An 11,048-nucleotide genomic window follows, 5' to 3' on the forward strand; every position below is an offset into this window, starting at 1 on the left:
CACAATATTTTAGAATGTGTTTTAGAATATATTTAGAGGACATCAACATGCTGAACAATTTGTAGTCTAATAACCTGTTATATTCTTGAGTTCTTTTCAACTTAGCAGGTTTTTTTCCCACATTTATACCCACATATTATAAGTATATAATATTATTTAACACAGAGCAATTTACTATTACTTATTGTTATTTGCAAAGTATTTCTGTAACACATTAGGTATGATATTTTATGTAGGTTATTTATCAATGAATGTTTCAACAATGCCATTTTTCAGTTCTGTTTTCTGGGGTAATCATGGACTGTCCGTTATTAAATATTAAATAAAATTTAAAAAAAAAAGAAAGAAAAAGAACTGTAATTAAGGTAAATGTTCATGGGGTTTGCTTGTTCAAGTATGGTTGGAAAGATCATTCCACCAGTGAGCAACAGTGAAGGTAAAGGTTTGAATATGATTTTTGAAATATGAGTGGAACCCTCAGGTGAGGTCCATCCTCAGAGTAGATGAATCTAAACACTGTTAATATTAGACCATTAGCATGTGCTTGAGGACAGATTTATGACCTCACAGGAAGGAAGTGCAAGTTCTACCCATAGAGAGAGAGAGAGAGAGAGAGAGAGAAAATCCCCCTTGGTCTCTTTCCGGCAGCCCCGTGGCGACTGATCATGCATTGGGACTTTCATAGGGAGACCTGCAGGTGTGTCCGATTTGAGCTACACAAACAGGGTTGAGGGTGATAGAGAAAAAAGGGGCGGGATTTATTGTCTTCCTCTTATTTCATCTACAGACATGAATCATGGAAATCCCTGACTCACATCGAGTGTGCTGAGTGTCGTTGACAATGAATGTGTTGAGTGATGGTGACAACATGTCTGTCGTCCTGCCTGTTGTGGCAGTGGGCCAGTCAGGCTTCATTTGAACACATCAGCAGGTTTATGTTGTTTTCTGCAGTGAGCAAATCTTTCCCGTCAATCCGGACATTGCTCAATGCATTTGTCATATCTGTCAGATGAAGATCTGTAAACAGTTTAAACAGCAGCAGTTTAAATAATCAGTTGTGCAATAGAAGCATTTGGACACTAGATGGCAGCACATTATTTGTGCAATCTGGACAATTGCAGGACTTCAACATAGAATGAAATGGAATCCTTATTATTTTCCACACAAACACCATCAGAGGAATTTGTTTCCTTGGCCCCAGATAGAAAATAAACAATACAAATTCCAGGTTCAATACAGGTTAAGCTCAAACAACAGCACTTAATGATGCATAATGTTGATTACCCAAAAAAATAAAAAAACTGAGTGAAGCACAACAGTGCTTAGTGAATAGACCACTACATAATGATTGAATCATCAGATCAGTTTTTCTTTTCACAACTTTTGCTATAACAAAAGCACTTCAGAAACACACAGTTACAGCAGCCAGAGAAACATTAAAGTTAAGATGTCAAGGGTCAAGAGCCTGACTAAAGCAAACACTTACCTCCATAATGGTGACTTCAAACTTTATTATTTTCAATAAAACAGTCCTAAGGCTTCCTGGAGGCTAAGCGAGTGCTGCCCGTACAGGGCCAGCGCTAAGGGGCCAACGTTTTGCCAATGAGCAAATTCTCAGGGACCTTGAGAGTGGGCCCGTAAAGGGCAAGTGCAGGCTTGTTTGTAGGGTACTAACTTGAACCTAACAGTCTACTGATGAGAGTTAGTTGACATGCAGTTGCAAGGTTACTTATAGTTAGTAGAATGTCTAAAGTCTACTATCGAAATAAAGTGTATCCAAAAAAATAAATAACAAAAAATAATAACAATCATTTACAATACAACCAGGAGGGATCAATAGGGTCAGTTCTGATTTCATATTGACTTTAAGGGCTCTCTGGTGGAGCTCAGACAGAGGAATGAGCTTATGAGCATTTGTAATGCAGAGATTTGAATGCAGTGAGTCATCTATGGCACAATAAAACCTCTCACACATAAACTTCAAACCCACGCTGATCTGCCGGGCCAGGTCGGGCCGGTCCGCACCGCCCCCATGACGTCTGCGGTGGGTACTGTTGACAGGAGAATGTGCAGAGGAGCACATGCCAAGACACTGAGCACATGAGAGAAAGAGAGAGGGCAGATGACTCACCTGCAGCCTCTCTACTGTTTGCTAATGACGGATAACACGTTCACACATAGACAAACAAAGGCTAAAGGTACTGCAGGTTAAAGTGTGATAGCAGAGTTTATGTCTATGACAATTTGGATAGGGGTTTTGGCACTTTCATGCACACAGATTTGGTTTTGGACCAGAGTAGAGGCGTGCAATTAAAAAACAATGCTCTGTGACAGTATCCGTGATCCACCAGTGTTGGCACATAGCGTGCTGTTCATTTGGATATTAATGTCATATGCTGTGATATACCTCTGTGTAGTCAACTATCATCCACATTCACCAGCAGGTGGTAACAGAACACCACAGCTGAAAGAGTCACTTTCAAAACGCCTACCTGCTGCGAACAACAGTGCTGTATTCTGTTCAACACTGTAAAGCCTGACATATGAAATAATAGTCCGAAAAATCATTTAAAAAAAAGAAAAAAAAGTGGAACAGTTTGATTTTGGGGGGCAAAACATACTGCAATGCAATACAAGGATGACTGATGAAAGATGCACAAATAAATGTTTCTCAAAAGCCTGATTGCTTCAGTCCAGTAAGCGTTAAAGGTGCTCTAAGCGATTCTGGGTGGAGTAACTTCCTGTTGACGTTTGAAGTGTTGTCAAACAAAACAGAGGCTAGCTAGACCCACCCTCCTCCTCCTCCTCCTCCACATCCCCTCCGTGCTTCCTGAAACAGTCATGAACGCGCATTTAAAATCATTCTTGTCGGTTATTGGCTGGAGCATGTTTATTATGTTTTGTGGTCCAGGCTGCACCAGGTAGTTTTTGTTGCCGTTTTTGGAGCTTGTGGCGACTACAGAGACCGTGTTTTTTTTTTTTTGTGTGTAGAGGGGACAGGCAGCTAGCGGATAAATATTAGTTTAACACTTTTATCGCCTTATACAATGATTCTGTTAAGAGTTGCTAACTTAAAAAATACTACATCACCTGCTTACATATGAACAGCATCTTTACATACTCCAAGAAAAGCATTAATATTAAATGAAAATAAAATTGGTACCAAGATGGAGCCTTGTGGAAAGGTAAGAAGAATCAGTAAAGATTTACCCTATACAAAGTCATGTAGCACGGCCTAAAGGTGGACATTTTATAATTATCAGAGGTGTAAAGTACTTGTAATTAAATGTAAATGTAATTAGTTACTGTACTTAAGTATCTTTTTGGCTACTGTGTATTGAGTTTCAAAGATATTGGCAACTTTTACTCTCTACTTGACTACATTTTTGAGCAAGTAAATTTACTTTTTACTCCACTACATTTGTGATGAATAATGCAATTACAAGTTACATTTTTCATGACAGCTAACTTTTTCTGCAGCAGTTTATTTCTGCTATAAAGAAGAGATATTGCCATCTAAGGGCACTGAAGGCACTATATCTTGTGCATTTTGCCTTCACTCACCCAAAACTTGTCAACAAGGCTACTTTACGTGAATGTGAGTGCATTAGCAGGTAGTTGCTGATCGCAGATGTTTTATTTATTAGCTGAGGAAATAACTGCAGCTATGATGAGGCTCAAACCAGCACATACAGTAGACTTTGACTTTTTTTTATTTTACTTAACATTGTTTTATTTATCCGCTATATTGACAAGACCTTTTTGAAGTTCAGTTTCTGTGCACTTGAGCTCAACTGAGACTTGAGAGTTTGTAGACATTTAAAAGGTTGTTGTGTCGACTGTGATTTATTGCAACATTGAGGTGTTTTATTTTGATTTTAGAAAATAAACTTGATTTCTCATCTTACAAATCAATTGTTTCTTAATTTCATTGGCATGTCTCTCAGGACTAGTGCATCTCTGAGCCTACATTCAGCATGAGTAAAATACTTAAGTACTGTTAAAATCAGATACTTTAAGACTTTTACTCAAGTCGTATAGGAATTGGTTACTTGTAACTTGTAGTGGAGTCATTTTTGATGTAAGGTATCAGTACTTTTACTCAAGTATGGTTTTCAGGTACTCTATACACCTCTAAAAGGTGCAACAAAAAAAGAAAAAAAGTGTGTGTCCAAATGATCTTAGTGTTATGCTCTATTGGAACGCCTCATTGCACTGCCAAAAAGCCTCTTTCTCTACTGCTCTTGAACTAACTTGAAATTAAATTAACTTGAAATTAATTTGCATTTCTGGCTTAGGTAACTGGCTTAAAAAAATACTTTAAAAAAAACAAAAAAAAACAAACAGTGCCCACGAGCAAAGATGTCAGTCTTGTGCCTGCCAAGCAGTCGCTATTGAGATGAATGGGAAAGCTACAAATAGTTTCTCCAACGATTATAGCTCCTAGGAAGTAATAATATAGTCTCAACACCGTCAGACAAAAATCAGGATTTCCCACAATCCCCTGAGCATTTATATAGTTGTTTATCTATCATATTGAGTTAAATGTCAGCAGTTAACACAGCTTTGAGTGTCAGGCCTGGGAAGTGCAATAACTGATCTCTGAAGTGATTTCTGCTGTCTGCTCTGTTGAATTTGCTCACTGCAGGGATTATGAGAAATTCAGCCCCTCAAGTTCTGTCCACGTCTAGTGTTGTCTCTCTCTCTCTCTTTCATCATATTTCACTTTCTTTTCCACATCAGAGCCCCATTCCTCAGGCCACATCCTAAACTCTTATATATAAGCTCTTCTACTTTATCTCATCAGTTCAGTCTCAAACATATCTTGAGTTTGTACTATAGGTTTCTCTACAAATTGATTTTCATGCAGACTGCTGCCCTGCCCATTTCGGTTCTTCGGTATCTTTAGAATAACCCTCAGAATTAATCTGTATGAAAATCAATTTATCCAAAACAAAGTGACATTAAGAGTCAAATTAATTATATATTATATTATAAATAATACCTGGAGAAAGCTATACCCACGAAGAAGGCAACGTTCTCAGGACCTTGTGCAACATTCCCTAAAAGTTCTCTAAAGGTGACGAAAATTCCGAACCTTTACAGAACATTCGGGACGTTCCTAAAACGTCCTCTTTTGGTAATGAAAGTGTTGCAGTTTAAGGTTCCTTATATGACTTCAGGGGGACATTCTATTTTGGTTATTTTATGATCAAAAAAGAACGTTACAAAGAGGACATTTGGGAAGTTAACGGAACGTCCTATAGTAATAGTCCCCTAAACATTCCCAGAACGTCCTGAATGTTCCCTGAAGGTCCACCAAATAATGTTCCCCAAACCTTTAAAGAACTCCACATCGTGACCATCTCTGAACGTTCTGGGAACGTTACTAGGTGACAGGTTACCCCGCTAGAAATTTTACGTTCCCAGAACATTCTCAGAATGTCCACTGGTATTAAGGACGTTGTCTATTAACGTTCCCAGAACGTTCAGAGATGGTCAGGATGTGGAGTTCTTTTATGGTTTGGGGAACGTTATTTGGTGGACCTTCAGGGAACATTCAAGACGTTCTGGGAATGTTTAGGGGACTATTACTATAGGACGTTCTGTTAACTTCCCAGATGTCCTCTTTGTAACGTTCTCACGCGACCATAAAATAACCAAAATAGAACATTTAACGTTATTAAATGACCAACAGAGACCATGTGGCAACGTTCAGTTGATGTCCCAAATATCCTCATTGACACTTTTGTTATAGCCTGAAGCGTAAGAGAAATTCTGATCAGATAAACTGATGATTCCATCATCATGGAGTGTCCTGATTCACTGAGTCTAAACTGTCTAAACCCTGCTACAGACTCTGTAAAAAGAAAATCTGTATTTTGATAGATCAATAATGGTGGAGGCTCTTGAGTCTTTGATAGTGCCACATTATGCAGAAACAAAGATTCATTGTTGTTTTTATAAATAAAATAGTTTTAAACTCAGCTTTTCATTGCAGACTTATGGCACAAATTAAGGAAATTCACACATCAGGGGGCTTATAGTGTCAATAATGTGCTGTTCAATAAAATAGCCCATAAAAACCGTAATCACCAACATAAATATGGCAGGCTACAATCTCCTCTCGAAATTCCCTCTGTATGCATCACTCTTCTCGCACCACTGAATAACTTGACGTGAGCGAGAATAGACCCGTGGAGAGAGATTCTCATCAGCATGAGCATCAGTTAATGAATCAATCTGATGTTAACATGCAAATCTCACTCATCAGAGACATTAGTGCAAGCCTTGCACATTCAAACATCCAAATCCCAGCAGTAGAGTATTATTATCACATAACCATTAAAGAAAATGATCAGTGTATGTGCATTTGACACAGAAAACAGTAAAAAGCCATCTGTTTTATTAGCTAATCATAACTGCTGTCTGTATTAATCTTGTAGTAATTTTACATTCAAGAATTCAACTCTACCAGGTCAATCACTTGAAGAACGCTCATTTTGAAAGTTTCACTGAATCTAAACAACAAATAACGCTTTCAGATGGTGCTCTGGATAAGTTACGAGTCTCACATGTATCAGTACATTTTTGAATTAATCTTTTGCACCATCAAGTACCCTGTCAGGCTCTTACACATTAATTGAGTTGCTCAAATGTAAAACGCTAAACATTTTCAAGAATTCACATTAAAACATGTTGATAACCTTTATTAAACATTTGAAATACCACACCAGGCACAAACATTCATCTATGCTAAATAGATCCACGCTTTTATGTGGCTGGGTATCAAAAGTGATGCCAAACTTCTCATCCAAATGTTAATTAAACGAGTCTGTGGATGCTGTCAGAGTCTAATTACAGCTTAGACACACTCATTAACATCTCATCTCTGACATAGAGGTTTGTATGGGTCTTTCTAACTCATCCCAGGAGGTCCTTTGAAAACTAGTTTTCACAGCAGGTCGTAGAAAAGGGTCATTCTCAGGAAATTAAATGAATATTTTTATCATTTCGTTTGAAAAGGTCACTGCTGAACTTTTTCTCTGTCTCAAAAAGCAGAAACCAACCAACACTTGAAGACCACCATTGGGTAATTCAAATCAATCAGTTATGACTACATTCAGTATACCATTAATTATATGATTAGGGGATCATATATGAAACAAATGGCACCTTTTTCTGAGAATGTCGCCAAAACATTTAACAGCAATCCTCACAGAACAAGTGCAATAGGATGAAAGAAACTGTGGCTCAGGTTAATCAAATTCACTAAACTAATCAAGACATTTTTATGAGTCAGTAAAATTGAAAGTCAAAGACCAAATGAAATTGGAGGGGAAAAAGTGATAAGATTACCGGTAAACTGAGTCAGTGTCAGAAAAGACGGATTACCTCTGAACTTTTCAGAGATGAAAAACAACATTTGAGAAACTTTTTATTTGAGTTCTGTAGCTTTACTACTGAGGAAAATTGAGAGACTCATACAACACAAAACACTGATGCTCAGTTATATTAATATCAATAGCCCATAATAATGCAGAATAATAATAAAAAAAAGTTTTTATTAAAGGGTTAGTTCATCCAAAAATGAAAATTATCCCATAATTTACTCACCCTCAAGCCATCCTAGGTCTATATGACTTTCTTCTATTAGCTGAACACAATCAGAGTTATAGTAAATAATAACCTGGCTCTTCCCAACTTTGTAATGGGATTGAATAGATCCAGAGTTTTTAAAGTTCCAAAAAGTGCATCCATCTATCATAAAAGTAATCCATACGCCTTCTGAAGCAAAGCGATGGGTTTTTGTAAGAAAAATATTCATATTTAAAACTTTATAAAGCATAATCACTGGTTTCCGGCAACAGCCATACTCAAGTCTATTTCCGCTGGAAGAGTGACCTCTAACCCAACAAATGATGCCCTGATGAACGCGGAAGCGCATAGGATAGAGCAAAGCAAAACACCGGTCACGGCCGCTACTGGAAGCCAGTAGAGTTTAAAATATTAAGTTTTAAATATAGATATTTTTCTTACAAAAACCCATCTCTTCGCTTCAGAAGGCCTTTATTAACCCCCTGGAGCCGTATGGATTACTTTTATGATTGATGGATGTGCTTTATGGAACTTGAATAACTCGGCGCCATTCAATCCCATTACAAAGCTGCTGGGAAGAGCCAGTATATTTTTTAATGTAACTCCGATTGTGTTCGTCTGAAAGAAGATAGTCATATACACCTATGATGGCTTGAAGGTGAGTAAATTATGGGATAATTTTCATTTTTGGGTGAACTATCCATTTAAGTTTCATTTCTTAGGTTAATCTCCATTCAGTGTTAAACATGTCGAGATGGACAGCAGCTCATAATTTCATCCAAGACATGTTTGCATCCGTCATTAGAGAAGTGTGCATATGACATCTGGCGGATGCTGAAGGCAGACAGCCAAGACCTCTATTGTCCTTCCCCCAGCTTCCTGATAATCCAAGAGTGACATATCAGTTACCTCATTTCTGCCTTACACAGCTAATGAAGCAGATGCGATGGCCTTTTAATTAGAGCCGGAGAGAAACAGTTGTATCATTAAGACAAGTTTGCCACCTTGAGGTATGATTAGCATTTCCACACCATTAACTCATCAGATGGGTCTGTACATGAGCAAAATGTCTGCAGTTAAACACAGTGAGTCTCTTATTACAGTTTTCCATGGATTTCTGACACTATAGCTCACTAGATATTTTACATTTTGATAGCTGTTATCCAAACTTAATTACACAGCATCCTAAGATATGCCATTCTGAACAATTATAATTTGATATATTCTTATTCAATATGTATGTGAAATCATCATTCAAGGGATCCATATAAAAAAAAGTAAAAACAAAAATCTTTGCCTATCCCAGATAGCAACTTTGTGCTTAGCAACTCCGGCTGCTGTGGCAGTGTGTTTGCCAAACACATTTGCAGTAGCCAAGAAATCTGAAATAAGATCAGATGATGATTTTTAGCTATTGATGGCTTTATAATCATCGTGAATCACCAATGTCATTTGCATAATAATTGTGTTGTTTTATTGCAACGTGAGATCACACTGTATTGCAGTAGATTTGAACATAAAAAAAAGTAAACTACGCATTTGACAATGGAGACAATATTATATATATATATATATATATATATATATATATATATATATATATTCAGACAATTAGATCAACTCTGGACATCACAAAAAAGCTACTAAAAGACAACAAAAAGCACAGTAAAAAATAAAAGTAAATAATTAGAATGAAAGAAAATAATAGGACAATTCAGCCGCATAATTTATTCATGCTGTGATGCATACTGGGAGTTTTGTACTATTGTTCCCAGCATGCATTGCGGCATGACAGTTTTGATATTCCTTTGATTCACCTTTGTTGAGATTCATGTGCTGATTCTTGATGTCTTTGTGTGTCATCTTAGAATCAGTTTCATTTTTTACGAGATCTCAATGACTAAAAGTTTTGTGTTATTATGAGATTTCAATAATGGATGGTTTTGTTTCTTTGCAAGATCTCAATGGCTGGTTTTGTTTTTTTACAAGATCTCATTGATGGTCAGTTTTGTTGCTTTATAAGATCTCAATGACTGTTGGTTTTCTTCCTTTTCAAGATTTCAAAGATGGTCGGTTTTACTTTCAATTGCAAAATTTCAGTGACGGTTGGTTTTGTTTCTTTACTAGATCTCAATGGTTGAAAATTTTGTTTTGTTATGAGATTTCAATGACAGTTGGTTCTGTTCCACTTTGACATGTCAATGACGGTCTTTTTTAAAACATTTTTTAGGAGATTTCAATGATGGTTGGCTTTGTTCGATCTTGCAAAGGAACAAAATGACCGTCATTTAATTTAGAGATTTCAATGACGGTCGGTTTTGTTCCTTTGCAAATGGTTTCTATTATGTCTGAGTTTTTGGGCTTACCACTGTGCTGAAAGTAGAGCCTGTGGTTAGGCTGAAATACTTACAAACACATGTTATTTAGATAAAGATGTGAAAGATTAATGATTGGTGAATGCTTTTGTTCAGTAAATATATAAAACATATAAAATGTTAAGATTTGAAATATAAAAGGTTTAGTGCAGTGTTTCTCAACTCCAGTCCTCGGGTCCCACTGCTCTGCACATTTTGTATGTATCCCTTATTTAACACACCTGATTTAGATCATCAGCTCATTAGGAGAGTCTGCATGAACTGAATTGAGTGTGTCATATAAGAGAGACATACAAAATGTGCAGAGCAGTGGGTCCCGAGGACTGGAGTTGAGAACCACTGGTTTAGTGCTTTATATGTGCATATACTGCTTATAGCAGTATTCTTAAACTCAATTTTTGGAGAGCCACAGTTTTGTTCCAATTCTAATCAAACACATCTATTCCAGCTAATCAATGTCTTTGGGATTACTAGAAACTTCAAAGCAGGTGTGAGTTGGAGCTGGTTGGAGCTAAACTCTGCAGGGCTGTGGCCCTCCAGGAACTGACTTTGTGACCAATTCAATTTTTCAATTCAATTCAATTCACATTTATTTGTATAGCGCTTTTCACGATACATATCATTTCAAAGCAGCTTTACAGAGAATGCATGTCAACATCACAATTTAAAGAATGCAGTTAGCAAATAATGTAATAATTTAGGCAATTCATTTACAATCACTGTTAGCAGTTTAACTGAACACAGAAGCAATGAGCTCCTGGAAAAATTAATTACATTAACAATAATTAGGATATAGAAATTGTGCAATGTGCACCACTGGGTTAATGTTCAATAAGTTTATAAATATGCATTACCAAATCTTTTCACATTAATTAAATCTTTCAAGATCTCAGCAGAGGATGATTAAATGACTCCACGAACAGCATTACCAGCTTCACTTTTAACTAAACTGATTGACTTCGTTTCAGTTACCATTATGGTGGTCAGTATTTGCTTTAGTTGTGCAGTTTGACTTGACTTTTTGATGTTAGTTGGACTTTAGCTGTTGTGACTGTGTTTGTTGTAGAAAAAAAG

This window comes from Megalobrama amblycephala, linkage group LG2 (genome assembly GCF_018812025.1).
Source record: "Megalobrama amblycephala isolate DHTTF-2021 linkage group LG2, ASM1881202v1, whole genome shotgun sequence".
In the NCBI taxonomy this organism is placed as follows: Eukaryota; Metazoa; Chordata; class Actinopteri; order Cypriniformes; family Xenocyprididae; genus Megalobrama; species Megalobrama amblycephala.